Source organism: Opisthorchis viverrini (genome assembly GCF_000715545.1).
Source record: "Opisthorchis viverrini unplaced genomic scaffold opera_v5_570, whole genome shotgun sequence".
Taxonomy (NCBI): domain Eukaryota; kingdom Metazoa; phylum Platyhelminthes; class Trematoda; order Opisthorchiida; family Opisthorchiidae; genus Opisthorchis; species Opisthorchis viverrini.
This window is the reverse complement of record NW_008752225.1, coordinates 155,644-175,343: the sequence shown is the minus strand read 5'-3', so window position 1 is coordinate 175,343 and position 19,700 is coordinate 155,644.

The window sequence follows — 19,700 nt, the reverse complement described above, 5'->3', positions numbered from 1 at the left end:
GCAGAAACTTTTAGTGCAGGTGGCGCCATGTGTCCTTGGTGGACAACAAATTCAAATTGGTTGTGGGTTTAATTTGTGTGCGGCAATCAGGTATCGGTGAATTGTTCAAGTAGACAATTCTTGTCTATTTTCAGGCGCACTTTATTTCAGATACCGCTTCCCACACAAACACATATTAAATCGCCTCTCCTCTAAAATTAGCCAGGTGACGCAAGGTCAATCATTTCACTATCTGCAAGCGTCAATCTAGTTTGGCTACATTAGGCTGAGTTGGTTAGAGAGCTCCAGGAACTCAACGTGGAGAGTCCTGACGTAGATAACGATTGGACATAAGGGGAATGAGCCCTTCTCACAGACCTTTATGTAGTCTGAGTTTGCTCACATATCCCAATAAGCTTAGAATTTCGATTAAGTGAGGAAATCCATAGCAGAAATACCAACTACAATTGCGCACGCGGATCCCTCCCACGCCAAATAATGAAGAACTCAAAAAGCTCAAAGGGGGCATCGATTGACCGAAATCCCCAGAAATGGAAAATGCCATTGTGAAACAAAACAGCCGCTCATCTATTCTGGCTAAAGCACGCAACATTCGGCAAGCCATATTCATGATATTCAAGCTAGGTTTTGCTATGACAGGAGCAGTACTGATCATATAATTACTTCACAAAAAGGGATAAAACTGCCATGCGGCTTCGGACCACCTATAGATCGGCTTCTGACCCCGTTGGCGACCACAATCTGTGCCAGTCTGACGATATGGTTTATGCTTTCTGAATTCTTCTTCCTCTCATGCACGCCAAATTCTGTAGTGAGGCCACCGCCAATATCAGGCAGACCTCTTGCACCCTTCATCCTTAAATTCATAACCAATCACTTTTTGCCTGCAGCAAACATACCTGGGATCAAAGTATTTCTACGGCGTTTGCACAAGGTAATCAAAAATACCAAATAGATTACGATTTCATGATCAGACTCTTCAGGAATGCAAACTTATCCAACTAATCCATATAACTGCGTTGCACAAATGGTCACGTGATACACAAGATTAAAGTGTAGAGTACTGCTGGAAGACTGGGTGAGATCAAAACTCTATCTCACAATTGCAAGTGAGCCAATCAGTCATGTAGACAATTTCCCTCATTTGGGCTTCTATATAAGTCTCAACAGAATGTTGTAAGACGAAATCATTTCCCGGATTGGGAACGAAGTGACGTCGGTCTGATTCTCAAGAGTAAAGGAAACAATGATGAAGTCCGACTGGTTCTAATATGTGGATCTGAAACGCGACCGATGCTTTCGCAAGACCTATGGAGAATGTGTTTGACAATTAGTACCTGATAAGTATTGCGTGGATCAGGTTGAGACGTCAGACTACTAATTTTGAGGAACGCCATATGGTTTGCCGAAGACTTCAGGCTCCCAAAATAGCTCATTTGCTCATACATAACATTGTACTTTGTTTGGGTCGTATGCTTCACATGCCAGGGGACCTTTTGCCTCGTAAAGCTCTCTTCACTAAAGCTTGTATCGAACGGAGACGATCAAGAGATGGTCATTCTATGGTTTGGTGATCGGGCACAAATGTCCTTACCTGTGGTACCAGACAAGACAGGTCAGTCATTGGCAAACCTGACGTGTATAACTGCCACGCAGCCAACGACGCCAACTGCGTAGCACTTTATCATTTGACATCAGTGTGTGGCTTCCAATTTCTTGTTCTCCCGTGGGTGCGAATAAGTATGATTTATAATCACTGAACTTCGGTACACTATATAAGGGTTGATAGCATGGCTCGAAAAATCAACACAAACTGCGATATATTCAGCTGCAGCGGTTTCACTTCCATTAGGTGCAAATAAGTATGATTTATAATCACTGCACTTCGGTGCACTATATAAGGGTTGATAGCATTGCCCGAAAAATCAACACAAACTGCGACATATTCAGCTGCAGCGGTTTCACTTCCATTAGTTTCGTGCGAAATAGCGAGAAGAGAGCGAAGATAAAGCCGTTTCATTTAAAACACCTGCTAACTAGATTCTTGTTTCTGAATAAAAGAATAAATCAGTGTAGGAATCATGCGCATGATCTGAAGCCGCTAGTATTTTCTGCTTGATTCGATGCGCTAAAGTATGGGAGGCCGCTAAGTTGACCAACTTTTGAGATTGGAAAGCTAAGGTCATATTGTTTGGGACGGTGCTAAAGGCAAAGGCGCAAAAGCTGCAGCTGAATGTGATGCGGGTTGAACAAGGTGACTAGTCCTAATGCTTGTAAAGTTCACTTCAGAGAGTGTTAGGCTACATTGGCAAATAAATAAAAGTGTAAGAAGGCATCAGTGGTGGCAAGTTGTTTTCGGTCTGTAACGCAAACCAGGCGACTGCACCGCACGACGTTCGAAGTGGCATGAGTACATTTTAGTCGTAATGTCCTTGGTTGTATGTCGTTTGAGGAAGCCAGACTGTCTATGTCAAATCAGCAAGGGTCCTCAAAATCATCAGCCAAGTTCGTGTGTTCAGTAGGCCCCATGGAATTCAGCGGAGTGATGCTGGCATCAAACATTTATAAGGAACAGTGCTATATGCCCGTTTTAACTGCAAAACTGAGGGCTTCGGAACGAATGCAGCGTCTTTTCGTGGTTGGGGGACCAAGAAAGTTGATTGGGAGTTATGACATTAAACTGACAACTTGCATGTTTGGCGAATTTAATAATCACCTGGGAGCATTGTTGGAGTGCTTCTAGAATTGAAAGCAGATCTTGTAATTTGGTTGGTGATAGCGCATTCACTAGAGGAGATGAACGGTTTGTATCGGGTATAAAACCACTATCATCCACAACGCAACCAAGACATAAAAATTTTCTATAGAGGAGATTGTCGGTAGCAGGTGTCATTTCTTTCTTATAGAACCCCGAAGAAGGCCAAAATAGACTGAAGGGCGATTTCGTGTTCTATCTCTCCTAAACCGCTAGAATGCGAATAAGTGATGGTTCGTGACCTTGAAAATTTGCTATATTAAACAAAATGCTTTGAGCAAATATCACCGTAAGCTGCAAATGGATTAGACTAAATCCCCGTTAAAGTGACGACTTTGATAGCTCTATCGTTTCGGCAAATCTAATTCGAGTGTAATTCCAGTCAGCGGCTGCTGTATCTAGATTAGCTTTGGTACGGTTGCGCTAGCCTGTGAGTGAAAGCGTGCATACATTGACTGGATAACGTTGATTATATCATCTGGGTGGCTTGTTCAACATGGCCTGTGGAAGAATCTCAGGAAACTGAGGTCTATCGCATGCTGTTTGTTCGCTAATGTTAGACCGACTGTGGCTCTGAGTTTGCCAAGGATAGTTTCTCGATATCCTTGCACAGTCAAAGAAAGCCAACATACTTTTGAAGAAGCCCGTGGAACATGCCGATAACCTGCAGCACGCCCTCCAGGAGGTCTCCCAACACAGCGAATGGCTCATGCGCATTAGAACGTGTCCGCCAAATCTGATATACCATCGGATAGATCGCCTCAAGGTGAGAAACTCGCTCTGTTTGCGGTACAAACTCCAAAGTGTTCTCAAACGAACGGACCCGCACGTGCACCTTTTACCAATCTATGTGGTTATCCTGTGTATTCCTATTGTCAGTATTCAGAGGCCACTCGTTCCCCTTCGGTAATCTGAATAATCAGATGTACAGTGCCTAGGACTATTTCCCATCTCTCAACGGTGACGTGGAGAATGCAACCTATTAGAAGGTAGAGGTCTAATAATCGGCGTCGCCTGGCAGTAACAAACATTAGCCAAGGTAGAAAATATCATGATGAATAGTCCATTTGGGCGTCTTCGTAAACAATTATGAGTATTACAGGCCGTCAGATTAGGCTGTCACGCACAGTTGAGGCCTCATTTTAATCGACCAGCATGGACACTGGCCCGATTTTTACCATAGATGGCAAGGAAAGGCGGTATCGCGTATAGTTACGGGTATGAAAGACCGTCGTTGGTCATCGGATAAGGCTGCCGTGAATAGGTGAGTCCCCATATCAACGTCGCACCTAGACACGGACCCAGCAGTCACGATAAGTAGTCGAGGTTAGTATCAATGGCTACCGTTATCATGGTGACTGCTTTGTGGCGGACACCACGTCAGATTCATGGTGGAAATGATACGTGCGGCGATCTCGTTAAGCCATATTAGCCACAGGCTAATTATGCATATTTGGGAAGTAGGATCATCAGCAGAGCTGGCTCTCGCATCGCCACTGAACAGTTCATGCTGCTGTCCAAAAATATTGTACTTAATGGTAGTTGAGATCCATTGATAAATGTGTTGTGACCAGGTTCGCCGAATCAAGTCATCTCATTTGTTAAATCTGAGGAGTGTGAAGCAAACTAACGTCAGTGACCGATCTTCCAGGGCAAAATTGCATAAGATAATCTTCAAATGTTTTTTATTCTCAATGAACACCGAAGAACGCCAAAAGATGCTAAAGTGCGATTTCGTCTTTTATCTTGCTAAACCGGTAACAAAATGCGAATCGGTGATGGTCCGTGACCTTGAAATTTTGCTTACTTAAAAAAAGGCTACAAGCAACACGTCATCAGAGGGCGCGAATGAATTAGAACAATTCCCCGCCAAAGTCGCAACTTTGAAAGCCATACAGCTTCGGCGAAAATAACTCGGGAATAGTCCATTTGGGCGTCTTCGTAAACAATTATGAGTATTACAGGCCGTCACACAGGCTGTCACGCATAGTTGAGGGCTTATTATTTAGGGCCCGCATGGATACCGGCCTGATATTTACTGTAGGTAGCAAAGATAAGCGGAATCGCTTACAGTAATGAGTATGACGTCCGTCAGCTTCGCACATCGACAAGGACCCAAGAGTTACGATAGTTACACAAAGTTGTTGAAAAGTGCCTTCGTTAATATGGCCACCGGTAATGGATGCCCTTTTTGCCATTATTATATTTGCGCTTTGTGACGTACTTTCCGTATGGGGCGTAGTTTTCCTAATAAGAATGTTATCACTCTGTTGGTAATTTACCAGCAGCCATCTCGTGACGCTCCGTTGTCCAGAGGCCAGTTATATATATACGAAGAAGGGGTCCATCTACAGAGATATCTTTTGCATTGCCACAGCAAAATTTATGAAGTTTTTCAAAAGCGTCCCAAGTATTGGAAGGTGCGCTCTATCGGAAATTGTATCGTGACAAAGTTCGCTGAACAAAATTATCTAGTTTGTTAAATCTGAAGAGTATAAAGCGAACAAGCATCAGTGACCGATTCTCCTGAGTGGATTTGCATTGGATGCTCCGCAGGTGTCATTTCTTTCTTATAGAACCCCGAGGAAGGCCAAAATAGACTGAAGGGCGATTTCGTGTTCTATCTCTCCTAAACCGCTAGAATGCGAATAAGTGATGGTTCGTGACCTTGAAAATTTGTTATATTAAACAAAATGCTACGAGCAAATATCACCGTAATCTGCAAATGGATTAGACTAAATCCCCGTTAAAGTGACGACTTTGATAGCCCTATCGTTTCGGCAAAACTAATTCGAGTGTGATTCCAGTCAGCGGCCGCTCTATCTAGATTAGCTAGTCTGTGAGTGAAAGCGTGCATAAATTGACTGGATAACTTTGATTGTGTCCTCTGGGTGGCTTGTTCAGCATAGCCTGTGGAAGAATCTCAGGAAACTGAGGTCCATCGCATGCTGTTTGTTCGCTAATGTTAGACCGACTGTGGCTCTGAGTTTGCCAAGGACAGTTTCTCGATATCCTTGCACAGTAGGCTAATTTCTCAGGCATCACTGTGGTTGTTGACATGAAACCCCTAGTAGACGGTTTGTGCACTGCTGAGGCTACTTTCGTTGTTCTTCTTGTGTTTGGAGCCTACCGCACTGACAGCGAATAGCGTGTCCTACAGATATGACTCTATCACAGACTGTTCGTTTGTAGAGTCAGTTTTCGGGACAGTACAAATCGGTTGACCATGTGCTGCTCACCAACAAATGATTCTCGATTCAGGATAAACCTCACTGCTTTCAGTGCAGCTTGATCAAAGCGTATTGCTTATGAAATACTGCATGGGCTCCTGCCACTCACTTGTGTCAAAAACCAAACCTAGACAAATTAAAAACTAACGATTGTTTTTGCCGAGTTCTTATTCAATAACTTGTCAGTCGGTTTCAAGCTTCTTCCAGTTGACCAAAAGCAACTATGGACCAAGTGTTCGCGAATTGTCAAGTGATCACATACGATTAAAAAGGTTAGGGGCAAACTGGGCAAATACGCTTGAAGCACACGTTAACCCCCGTGGCTTTACTGGTTAAGCCACTGTGAACGAGATGCTTCATCACGTCCGATAGTGGACGGAATGGGCTTCTTTCCCCATTAGCTAACCATATTCCCTGAATGTAGTTCTAAAGCCTCACCGGGAAATCTAGTGCTTACGTTAGGAATCCATATGACTGCCAGCAAATTAGCGGGTATTGCCGTAGAACCAGACAACATACCAGTCAGTTTCAACGTCATTTCATTGGATACAAATGAACGGCTGCCAATAGCGGACACTACCCCTTCAGACTCACACACTCGAGAGCACAAACATCCAAGAGCAGGATCTGACAATCGGGTCTCCAATCTCCCCAGTATTGACAAATATATTTATGGAGTATTTTGACTCCGAATGTCTTTACCCACCCAAGATATTCCGGCGTTATTTATATGACATCTTCGTCGCACTGAAACAGGCCATGGTCGCCGAATTTCAAAACTATCTGAAAGAACTGTTTCCACACACTGATTCAGTATGGAGATGGAATGAACTTCATGTACACTGACCGTTTTAGACTGCATGTCACATAAGGTAAAAGGGAAAATAAACTTCACAGTTGGCAGAAAGCCAACGAACACTAAGGATCTCTGACCTCTAGGAACTCCGACCTATCCGTCTGCCCATACGGAGTCGGTATTCATTAAGATTGCCTTATCATTATTTAGGCGTGTGAAGACTTACACAGAAGAAGCTGATAGGACAACGGCCCAAATTGAACTAAAGAACAAACTTAGGTGCAGTGGGTGTCAGGCTATCGTGAAAAGGTGTCATTTGCGAGGGAGGATGTATTGGAACAGCTGTTTTTCCAAAAAAGCCAGTGATATCGAAGGTCGTTCGGAGGATAAGAGTAACTTTCTAGAGGGGAAAATGTTTACCCTCTGCAGTGCTTAAATGAAAGGATTCCTCAGGCAAACAAAACCAGCAACCGTGTTTATCAAATTAAGTTTGACGACGGAACTAAGGTCTGCATAAGACAAATGGCCAGGGAACGCTATTCCAGAATCGGAGAGTATGGAAACGAGAAGCGCATCTGAACGTCGAGTGTTACGAAATACTCGGAAATAGCTGTGGACATGGGACACGAAACGATTTTAAAACATATTGAGATTTCCATGAGAGGAGAACGCTCCACGCCACAGAAACTAGCAGCTGAAGCTTAAGAGACCGCTGCGCTTAGAATAGTAGGCATGGTACCGGCAGGTATGTAAACAACACTTTTGGATCAGTCAAGCTGACCCGTGGACGTGTGCGGTTATGAGAATTAGGCAAAGCCAGCATCTGAATTCCTCCCTACCTCCAAATAAACTATCGCAACACACACGAGAATAGAATGACTGACCAGATCAGTAACACCCTGAAGTGAAAGCAAATGAAGCCAAACCAGATGGTACCTAATCTGAAAACATCCAGTTCAGTTGCTCAATGTGTTGGCACTCGTACTGGCCGATATACTCCTTTACGTGACATTCAACTCTGACCTAGTAAACTGATATGGGGACTTCTGGCTGATTGGTTCATCGTCTGCCTTAAAACCTGATCAACATGATGACCTGCTCAGTCGGCCTGATGAAGCTTCTATGTTAAGAGCAAAACGCTGATCAGCTGAAACTACCGATTGTTTACGAGGCTCTTCCGGAACGATATATTTGGCTCCAACAAAAATAACCTTCCTGATCCCATGCTTGCTAAGTTCTTGATTTTAGCCGATGTCAGTGGTCATATACCTCAAGGGGTTTACCAAGGCGTCAACCAATCGAAGCGGACGCGCGTCACAAGAAATGAACTTTACGGTCCGTAACGTACTCTGATGCACGCTTCTGCCGATTTACATTGAGATACATTTTTTGCCTCTACTGGGACAAATTAATAAACGCAGACCCGGCCCTCTTATAAACCGACAGTACAACACATTCCACAGGCTTTTGTGGCACATCCTGGTAAACAGTGAGGCTGCTTCCCACAAAAGCCTAGTCACAACGGTGTTCCATCTAACTATCTTTAGGGTATTGCACGCAGTTAGAAAGATTTTGTGGATGTAGCTATCTGTTTCTGCAGTTTATAAGACCCGTTCCGCCAGCTAACCTGCAAACAAGATTTTAGTGGACGGATAGGGGAATTTGCTAATATCCTAGAGCATTGGCGATTAATATTCACGGGTTTACTGATTGGTGCATGGCGATGTGCTTTCCTTTAATCTGGTCACGGATACGAACATAGTCGCATTTCAGGAAAGTTATTTAAAGAATATATCTTTTTCTGACCACATAAATTTTTGATCCCGGGGTGAGTTAAGATTGCCAGAGTAAGAGTGATTTGTGATTAACTTGCAAGGCATGCGCGTGAGCTACACAGGCCTGTAGTTGCCTAGGCGATAGGCAGTTACTAGATTTGTAGATTGGCGTGAATATTGAGCGGGAAGATGCCTTCTTGAGTGACTGACTACATTAGGTCAGAATGCTTTGCCAGTGCTAGTAACGTTCAGTCCAGGAACATTGAATGACTGTTCTGGCCCCAACGCGCTCAAAGGGTTGTCTTGTGCAAGAGTTGACAAATATCCCACTCAAAGTCCAAGTCGGCTAGGGGCTGTGTGTAGTTACGTCTCGTGAAGATTGATGTGATGGGGTTGCTTGAGAAGGATGCAGACTTGCACAGTGTCTAAAATGTCAGGATTTATTCAGTCATGGATTACCCGTTTTTGTCCCCTGCGAAGAAAATGTTGGCATGCCTTGTTGGTAGTATCTAATGTACTTGAATGATGCATTTTTTTCACTCCACTGAAGTGTTTTGTCAACACTTGCGTGTTTTCGGTCTACAGTGATCACAGATCCTGCAAACTTGCGACTCATTTCCCTCGTCTCGAAAAAGTAGTTGCAAAACCATGGTTAAGTGTCCGATGGTGAATGTGACTGCGTGGAATATATGTTAACCATCAAGGATACAAGCAGCGCAATGAGCGCCCGTAAAGGGTAAACACCTGCTTTGCGGGACTTTTATACACATTCTCAGTGGATCATCGCCGACTGGCAGTCAGGGGCAACTGAACATGATCAGGCTTACGCTTGTCAGTTACAGCCAAACAAGGTTCATCTTTAAGCTGGACAGGTGGTGGACCGTTTGCTTGCAAGTCGAATTTGATGATCACCAAATTGTGAACGGTGAGGTTGTTTAGGCGTATTCACTCAAACTAACTGCTCTCCTCTAAAGTTTGCGGAAGAAGCTTCGCGTTATCCCAATTTCAGTGACCTCAGATTACGTCCGCCTACGTCACAGTGGCAGGACCTGACCGCTCTGAGACACAAGTTGTGTAGCTGATAGAGTTTATGCAGCGAAGCTGACATCGGCATTTCTGGTAGCTTCTTGCAAAGCAAAACGGTTGGTTTCGAGTTGTGATCTGCACACTTGTTCGGTGGAGATGGTGTGAATATAGAATGAATGACCAAAACAAACCAAACCCCATGCGGCGCATTAAAGTGACACTTAAAAACGATTCGTGGCTCCCAGCTGGGAGCGTTTCTTAATTGTTAGGAAAGCAACAATATCTGATCTTGGTTGTTGATTAGTCAGCTTTAACGCAAACGCGTTTGAATTGAGATACCTGGTCTTCTGCATACAAGTTTTCTAATTTTAGTGTACGTCCCGATCAATAGAGTATTCTCGACAAGACGGAAGCAGTTTGCTGGTAAAAATATAATAACACTAACAAATTCGTGTTAAATATTGATGGATATTTTTAGGTCTAACAAGGAAGGAGTTTTCCATGCGACGCGGTGCCTACTGTCTCGCGTCCTATTAATTCGATCAAATCTTACAGCTTGTTTTGACAAGCTTTGATCTCCGTTTACCAAGGAATTTGTTTAGCATCTCTTTCGGTCAGTAGGGAGATAGAATACAAGGACATGTCACATGGTTAACATATATTCCACGCAGTCACATTCACCATCGGACACTTAACCATGGTTTTGCAACTACTTTTTCGAGACGAGGGAAATGAGTCGCAAGTTTGCAGGATCTGTGATCACTGTAGACCGAAAACACGCAAGTGTTGACAAAACACTTCAGTGGAGTTTTAAAAGCACAAATTATGTAACCTGTCCACATATCTTGTGTTGCCTGCTGCGTAAGCATCGCCTTATTCGCAGTTTTACATGAGCCGAAAAAGTTCCCTGATGTAGTGCTCAAACTCTGTCTACCAAGGGCCACGATACGGTGATGAAGCGTAGTGTCCACCGTCCCAGATCAATAAAGTAGTTGAATAAATGATGTGACCTACGCATGGTGCGCCCACTTGTTTGCACACATAACTGATCAGAACACTGAACATTCACACTGGCAAGGCATCCTGACCTGATGTAGGCAGTCGCTTAAAAAGGCACCGTCCCGCCCGCTCTGAAGCAAACGATATTCACGTCAATCCACATACCTAGCGACTCCTTATCGCCCGGCAGCTGCAAACATATATAGCTCACGCGCATGCCGTGCAAGTTAGTCACAAATCACTCCGAATCTGGCGATTTTACCTCAGCTCAGTATCAAACTTTTATGTGGTCCTCACAGGATAGATTCTTTAAGTACCGTTCTCGGGGATAGTAGCGAATTCTCCCATCCGTCCACAAAAAAACTGGTTTATGGGATAGCTGGCGGAACCGGTCTTATAAACTGCAGAAGCAGATATCTGTATCCACAAAATCTTTCTGAATGCGTGCAGTACCCACAGGATAATAAGATTGAACATCGTTTTCGCTAGGCCTTTGTCTGAAGCAACTTCCCTATTTAACGGGATGTGACTTAAATGCATGTTAAATATGCTGCACTGTTCGTCCACAGTTACATGTACCTTATCCGAGGGCCGGGTCAGCGTTTATTAATTTGTCCCATTAGTGGCACGAAAAAAGTGTCTCAACGGATCCTAGCAGACGCGTGCATCAGAGTACGGGCATGGGATCAGGAAGGTTATTTTTGTTGGAGCCAAATATATCGTTCCGGAAGAGCCTCGTAAACAATCGGTAGTTTCAGCTGATCAGCGTTTTGCTCTTAACATAGAAGCTTCATCAGGCCGACTGAGCAGGTCATCATGTTGATCAGGTTTTAAGGCAGACGATGAACCAATCAGCCAGAAGTCCCCATATCAGTTTACTAGGTCAGAGTTGAATGTCACGTAAAGGAGTATATCGGCCAGTACGAGTGCCAACACATTGAGCAACTGAACTGGATGTTTTCAGATTAGGTACCATCTGGTTTGGCTTCATTTGCTTTCACTTCAGGGTGTTACTGATCTGGTCAGTCATTCTATTCTCGTGTGTGTTGCGATAGTTTATTTGGAGGTAGGGAGGAATTCAGATGCTGGCTTTGCCTAATTCTCATAACCGCACACGTCCACGGGTCAGCTTGACTGATCCAAAAGTGTTGTTTACATACCTGCCGGTACCATGCCTACTATTCTAAGCGCAGCGGTCTCTTAAGCTTCAGCTGCTAGTTTCTGTGGCGTGGAGCGTTCTCCTCTCATGGAAATCTCAATATGTTTTAAAATCGTTTCGTGTCCCATGTCCACAGCTATTTCCGAGTATTTCGTAACACTCGACGTTCAGATGCGCTTCTCGTTTCCATACTCTCCGATTCTGGAATAGCGTTCCCTGGCCATTTGTCTTATGCAGACCTTAGTTCCGTCGTCAAACTTAATTTGATAAACACGGTTGCTGGTTTTGTTTGCCTGAGGAATCCTTTCATTTAAGCACTGCAGAGGGTAAACATTTTCCCCTCTATTAAGTTACGTTTATCCTCCGTCGTTTAGAGTCCTTTGAACAACCTTCGCCGTCCCTGGCTAATGTTGAATCTTAGCGAATTCTGACTTCCTATGGGTAGACGAGTAAGTAACAATCCGTGTCGTTCGCTTTCTAGAGCTTTTGGACTCTATCACCTTGGAATACATATGAATACAGGCTGTGTCCAATTAATTTTCAGTCTGAAAACTTGAAGGTTTGAGTGTCAAAACCTGTCTGCTAATATGTCTTGATATGTATACCTGACCAATTACAGTAGCAACTTCGATTGACATTCCAAAGTACATCCATTATGTTCAACATCCTCCGATAACATACTTGTTCTTCAAGACCGCGTAAAACATCCTGAGCCATCGAAATCGCCACCTTGTTTCAGCTCAATGCTCACCTTGCGTTTGGATCCGTACATCTATGCGTAATTGATTATACATGCACGGGAAACGGATAAATTTAATTGATTTGTGTTTGACGGGAACTCAGAAGCTTACTTAGATTTATCCTTTAGGTTGTCGTTCAACAAAATGGAGTACGCAGTGCCCTCAGATGTACTCGTTCATTGTATAAAACGTAGTGTAATCTCCAAAAAAAGAGGTTCACTGAGCTGTCCAACGATTACAACAGCATATTTGGGAGGCCAGTATTACATGTTGAATAGATCTGTTTCAGTCATCATGTTTGAATACCAGAATGCTCCGGTTCTTCCTGTTGCCGCAAACCGATTAGTGAGAAATATTGCAAACCAGTACTACCCCGGTCAATTTTGTGACCACCAAAAGTGGATGCTTAATTGCAATCAGTTGGAATCATCCAAAATCACCTGGGATGATCGACCTTTGTTCGACTTTAGAAAATTATCTGACGGGAAGCACCATCTGCGTTTCCTCACTTCAAAATTACCACGGAATACGGCAGAAGCTTAGTCTGTTGCGGAAGCATCCCGAATCCCAAACCGGCAGATTTTGCCTTCAAATCAGAGAATGCTGTTTAGTGGAACGTTGAACCTTCTGAGAGCTGATTCTGCGATGCAGCCTAGGGCTTGAACCTCTGAGGACAATCGTATTAGCTGCAAGTTTTATGGAGCAATCAGTTGGAATTGAGAATTCGGTGAGTTGCGTTGAGATAAGTGGGCATCCAATAAATGGTTAGGGGTTGAGTACCCAGATTTTACCTGTCAGAGGAAAATAGAATGGCTCTAGTTGGCTTAGTCTTGGGCCTAAGTCGCGTTCAGCTTATGGCAAAAGACTGCTACGCGCACTTGATTGTTCTATAACCAGTTTCATGGCGACCTCATACCCACTTTTTTATACCGATATACCTTGGTATTTTTTTGTATTTTTTCAAAAAAATAGCCTGAAGGGTCTCATTTAGAACAATAAATACAATGGTTCATAGTGACGCCATTGAATTATAGACGGTAGAACAAATAAACTTCTAATTGTGCAAATACAGCGCTACTTGGCCGAGTGTTTTGATACTGATAAGATTGTTAAAACAATGCTTGCGAAGAATGAGTTACCAAAGCACTAAATCACGGGGTTTGAAAAACCTCGGACAAAGATATATCTTGTCGGGAAAAGGCTCTTGATAGCGTCGCTTGCTGGAAGAAAGAATCAAGCGGGTGGACTGTGACTCCATATGTCAGATGTCAAACAGCTAGAGAAAGTGTTTACTCACACTGTAGCAAAAATACCTTATAGAATATTCAAGGGCTTTGTTGCCTCTGAGGAGAGTATCGGGCAGCCTGCACTGGGAAACCGGGCCATGTTTATTCCACTTTTATTCATACGATGGTGTTCTAAACAGTTTTAGGGCGTTATATTCGACATGATGCCGCGTACAAAGGAAACGTAAGTGGATTTGTGGGCAATATTTGAGTATCACATTATCATGCAAAATTGTAATGCAGAAAAACCGATTTGGACATTACAGTTGTCTCATGTCAATGAAATAAAAACTACACGTAACCTGGAGACGTGATAATGGCGGTTCACTTAAACGTCGATAAAAAGATATGTTTATCTAAGGGAAACAGAAAATGTTGCAGAACTGCGATGAATATAACCATCAGTGGTAGTGTTAATGAATGGTGCGCCGAGTCGTCACGGCTCTATCCAACGACTACATGGAGATTACCCGTTAGATTACATTCAGCGCCTTACAGCGGCGGTTACATTGAAAAGACGTCTTTCGCTAACTTGCCTGCCCATTCACCACTGCCCAGACACAGTGCCAGTTGCTCACTAAAACTTATCAGCTCAACAGCTGTTTTATATGGGTGACCTTTTGGAGCCAAGCATTCATGCCAACTGAAGGAAGTGTAAGGGTTACCTACTGGCAGTTTGTCCAAGCCCAGACAAAACCATTTGGTATGTTGAGCTTGGGTTAGAGCCACGAACATTACTGTTGCTAAGTTTGTGCATAAACACTGTTTCACCTTGAGTTCACAATTCAGCCTACTTTGGAAAAATCTAGGATTCCGTCGCAGTGCTGTAGCATTAGTCATTATTTTCAGAAAGTCCTACTTGCTGGTCGTTCATGTACCTCACCAAAATGCATTGCAAATATTCCCCGTTTGAAAGTACCAGTCGAATTATATTAGTGGTTGCGGCCAGACTGCGTGCTAAATCTCATGATCTTATCACATGTGATTACGCTGATCGCCCTGCCTTTTGAATATATTTAATTTTGGTTAACGCCAACGCAGTCCATCGATTTTTGATCAATTGGATTGAACGTGAAAATTGGCAAATTGTTTTTCAATGACATGCTTGCTTAGTGCCACTGTTTTAATATTAGTTTCCGTCACTTGGAGGTGAACATTATAGAACCAAATATACGCTTTGCTGGTGACACAAAACCCTCTCCAGGAGAACCTGCTTGCCTATTCGTTCCTCACATTCAGTGTTAGAAAACAAGGAAAGTTGGCAGAATATTTCTGGCACAGGCTTGATATTGACGGGTAAAGTACAAAGGGAATATTTTCAAATGATTTCATACCGTCGACAAAATGTTTTGGTTTTATAAGAATTTCTTACCATTATTATCCAAATCTTCAAAGGGCGTGCTGTCAAAAGGCTTTAGGCAAACAATCGGTACAGTTGCACTAGAAACTCAACATCCGAAATCCAAGGCATTTAAGACAGATGAAATGATATACAGAAAAGCAAGTCAGTCAAAATCTCACTTACTAATTTGTCCACTTCACATTTGACCTTGCACATCTTAACCATATTAAATCAAGCGCCTGTTGCCGCAGGGAGAAATAATCGGTCGCGGTTTATTTAGCTGAGCAAATTCAACAAAGATGAGTTTTCTATTCAAAAGTTTAATGAGGTTTTCCGTGTGGATGTTCACTGGGAAACATGAAACGAACCTTGACGTTCGTGAAACCATGAGCATTTCATTCCAGATGCAGAGCATTCTATGGCACTCGGACTGATTGTGCCATAATGAACAATATTCATGACCACGAAATCTGGTTAAATATGTGAGAATCGCATAAAGATCCTGAAGGATACTGGGAGGTTGATCAGTATAGTAATAAATAGACTGCAATGAATCGGTGCCTTAGTTTAACCCCAATGTTAGACTGAATCACGTGTTTCCTCGCAATTATGTGATGGAGCGGCATCCCATTAGGCATATAAATTGATCTCTTTTCGTTATTGCGTCAGACACCTTGGAGCACGCAACTAGGATAGATGAAGCTGTAGTCTGCAACTGAACAAAAATAACTGCAACAGACAAACCTTTTTTGAATGGACTTCCAAAGTTTTGATTGGTTTAACTTAGGTGCACCTGGTGTTTGCACATTTGTACACTCGGGAGAATCGTTACCTGATTTTAAGCGGCCTATCTATTAGGTAAACTTGGATGACGTTATGGTGCTTCAAAATTTGCGAGACGATCTGATATTTATTAAGTAAATTTTATTTAGAATTTAAATGTACGCATGCAGTTTAGGAAAAGTACTATTCTATGCTTGACGGAGGGCGTCTTCCTTGTGCTTGGAGGTACTATTCGACGCTTGACGGAGGACGTCTTCCTTGTGCTTGGAAGGGAGAGATTGTCACGAGAATATACAAAACTGACGACTGACTATTGTCTGGATGCTACAAGCCTAGAAGCCTCACTACCGTGCCGCGCAAGGTGACGGAGCGCATTCTCAAGCAAGCTATCCCAGATTGTCATACTTTTAACAACCTGATATCTCCAGCGCAGCACCTACTTCTCCTAAACTGTTCTACTGTGACAAACAGACTCGTATTTATGGGCAGCTTAACCCAAGCCAAGGACGAGAAAATCATATCGAATGCCATGATGTTTCGACTTCTTAAATGCAGTTGATCTGGTCTCATACGTTCCGCTGCTCCAGAATCTCGAGTCTTTTGGGGATTCAAAGGATAATCCAACACTGGGGCATGCCGTCTTCATCAGACAGATATCTCTGAGTGAAAACTGGCTTGACCTACTCTTCTCGGGCGCCGCTCTCCATTGGAGTTCTTCAAGGCTCTGCTTTGGGACCAATAGTGTTTCTGTTATATGGCGACGACCTTTAGGATGTTGTTTCAAGCACATGTCCACTTTTTGTCCAATGCCAGTATCCTCCAAATAGATATAGACGCAAATCCGTGGACTACGAAACGCGTCTCGCAGTACTTGACCGCTTTCCTCTGGAGAATCGTCGCCTCCGAGGGGAACAAATCTTGGTCAACGGGTGTTTCACCGTTAACCGAGCAAACACACGGCGGGGACACTGAACAATATTTTCAAGGTCAGAGAGCACACATTCCTCAGGCAAATTGTTTCTCACTTCGGGTAGTAGTTTTGTGGAACAACCTTTCCCAACAGTTATCCATGCTCCATCCGGAACCCAGTTCAAAGCATTATTAGTCCCTTATTCATGCAAGTCTTCTCGCTATGGCCCCGTGCTGAGAACTTAAAGAGCAGTACTACACCTTTTTTCAATTGTGTCTTTCAGGCGAATGACAGACGCTGAACGACAAGAAAAAAACCCGGAGAACTTTGGCAAAAGTCTCGATCCTGTGTATTAATCCATGAATCCATCAGTCCGTGGACCGTGAACATTCCAGGCAGGAGAGCGCATGCTATACCATCTACCATTGGGTAATACTGGTAAAATCCCAAAGCATAACGGACGGAGCATTATAGCTATGGATGTTTTACCGTTGAACCAGTCCACATTCAAATTTGCGTGTATCAAGAAAACGTGAGTATAGAATTTTGTGATATTTGGAAAAAATTACAACCTCCTTCCAGATAGTTCCCCATTGTTTGCAACGGGCTGTCTTGCCTAAATAGACCGAAATATGTAACCCTTCTCTGCGTCAAAGACCCATACTCAACAGAGGTTACTCTTGAATTTGTCAAGACAAACAACTGTTTGGTAGGCAGCATTAGACGGTGCACTGAATACACAGCGTGCTCCGCAAGCATGAGAGCCAACAAAAGTCCGCTCCATGTTCCTATGTAATCGATTCCGTAGTTTTATATTTTACCAGACTCATGTCTTTGTACTTGCGCAATCAGGCTTTATCACCTATGACGGATTTAATGGGGCAACCATTACTAGCATTCCGTTAGTTAGAGCTTTTCCATTAGTCATGAACCAAAGTATGTGGTGGTTTGAAGACACGGGCCGTCGATGGTTCAGGGTAAGCCGTGGTAAGCGCAAATGAACAAATTGTTCGGGAATAATTGCAGCGCCATAAAGTCGACTTGCATTAATTTGCTGAACATAGCATCTCCTGAGTTTTGTTACCAATTGTTGACGCTAATGCCATTATTTCTGTCGCTGTGGCATGAAGATTGTGATTTGATATTTCGGATCCGTAAAGTTATCCTTATCGATCACAATTTATTGTACTGTTTTACTACCTAGTGAAAATCTAAACAGTGCTGAATGAGATTCCCTAAATTCCACCCTGAAACTGGTGAATTTTTTCTGAGAAAACCGTCGCAGTCCGTGGGTAGTGCGTTATTTATACAATGGAATATTATTGGTCGTCGCATAAAGCTGGAAAATGTATTTTCAGTGCGGATTTAGAAGAGAGTTGGCAAACGTTTTGCTGATTATTACTTGAGGAGTAATTTTCTTTGTTGTCACCTCTCGTGATTTTACCTAAACACTTAAGCTGGAACAATTTCCTGACGTTCCCCGGAGGAAAAAGTTTGCATTATTCACCTCAAACATTATTTCCCATTTTGAACGTAACGATCCGCGTTTCAGTATTTTCACTTTTTATGATGCTTGTAATCACTGGTAATAAACAGTTAACAAATATTTATATTAGGTATCGCTTTATCTCTAAATAAATGCAGGAAGGTAGAAAACGGCAGCTGCTTTGGTCCTTTGAAGTTTCATAACTTGAAAGTCAAACGGAAAGCAAGGTTTGAGGCAGACACATTACGTCGTATTCTCCACTGTAATAACCTGAAGATTATTCCGAAATCCTTAGGCTATATTGAGAAGACTTGTTTTTGATTGCTTTAGAGAATTATGTTATCACTGATTTTAGATATCGTGGAAATGCTGCTCACAAAACTCTTTTTAATCCCGTATGTCTTACAAGATTGTTATGTGTTCAAACAAAAACGATGCATTTGTACTTTGATCTAGTGCGTTTTCCTGACAATAGGGACGCCCATTTAAGTCACCAGTACAATGCATTTATAGGCTATTAGGTTACGCCTTCAAAAAAACACCACAGGAAAACTTCGATTCTGAAGTTCATGTAGGTTGCTTGTACATGTTCCTCAATCCATGCTGTCCCGCACAATTGAAAAGTGCAGCATAACTTTCAGACCCTTGATGATGCCCTGAAGTAACCCGGTGGCTTCATAGAATCATGTGAGAGCCCACTAATGCTGATTTTATTAAACTTCCTTCGCTCCACGTAGGACATATGATACATGTACAAATTAGAACCCATGTGACTAGTCTCCGTAATCTGCCTAGCATTGTACTAAAATATGCCTTCATGTTTGTAACTAACATGGACCGACCTTCGATTTTCTGGCTGGTTTGAATTTCATTTGACCAGGATAATACAATCACAAAGCTCAACCTTGCTCCATATTTCTTATTTGATCTAAACCTGAGATCTAGACCTGGGAATATCACGTAGATTTATGAATATAGCGTTCGTCATTCGCATACAGTTATGAGCACAACAGGCCGTCAGATTAGGCTGTCACGCATAGATGAGGGCTTATTATTTACCGGCCCGCACAGATACCGGCCTGTTGTTTACTGCAGGTAGCAGAAACAAGCGGCATCGCTTACAGTCATGAGTATGACGTCCGTCAGCTTCACACCCAGCAGTTACGATGAATAGACTGTGGGTGAAAACGGCCTTCCTTATTATGGCCACCGGAAATGGATGCCCTTATTTCCCACTATTATATTCGCGCTTTGTAACGCACTTCTCGCGATGGATCGTAATATTCCTGATATGAATGATATCACTGTGTTGGCAATCAACCTGCAGCCATCTCCTGACGTTGGGTTGTTCATCTACAGAGGTGTCCTCCGCATTGCCACTGCAAAATTCGCGAAGTTTCCTAACAGCGTTCC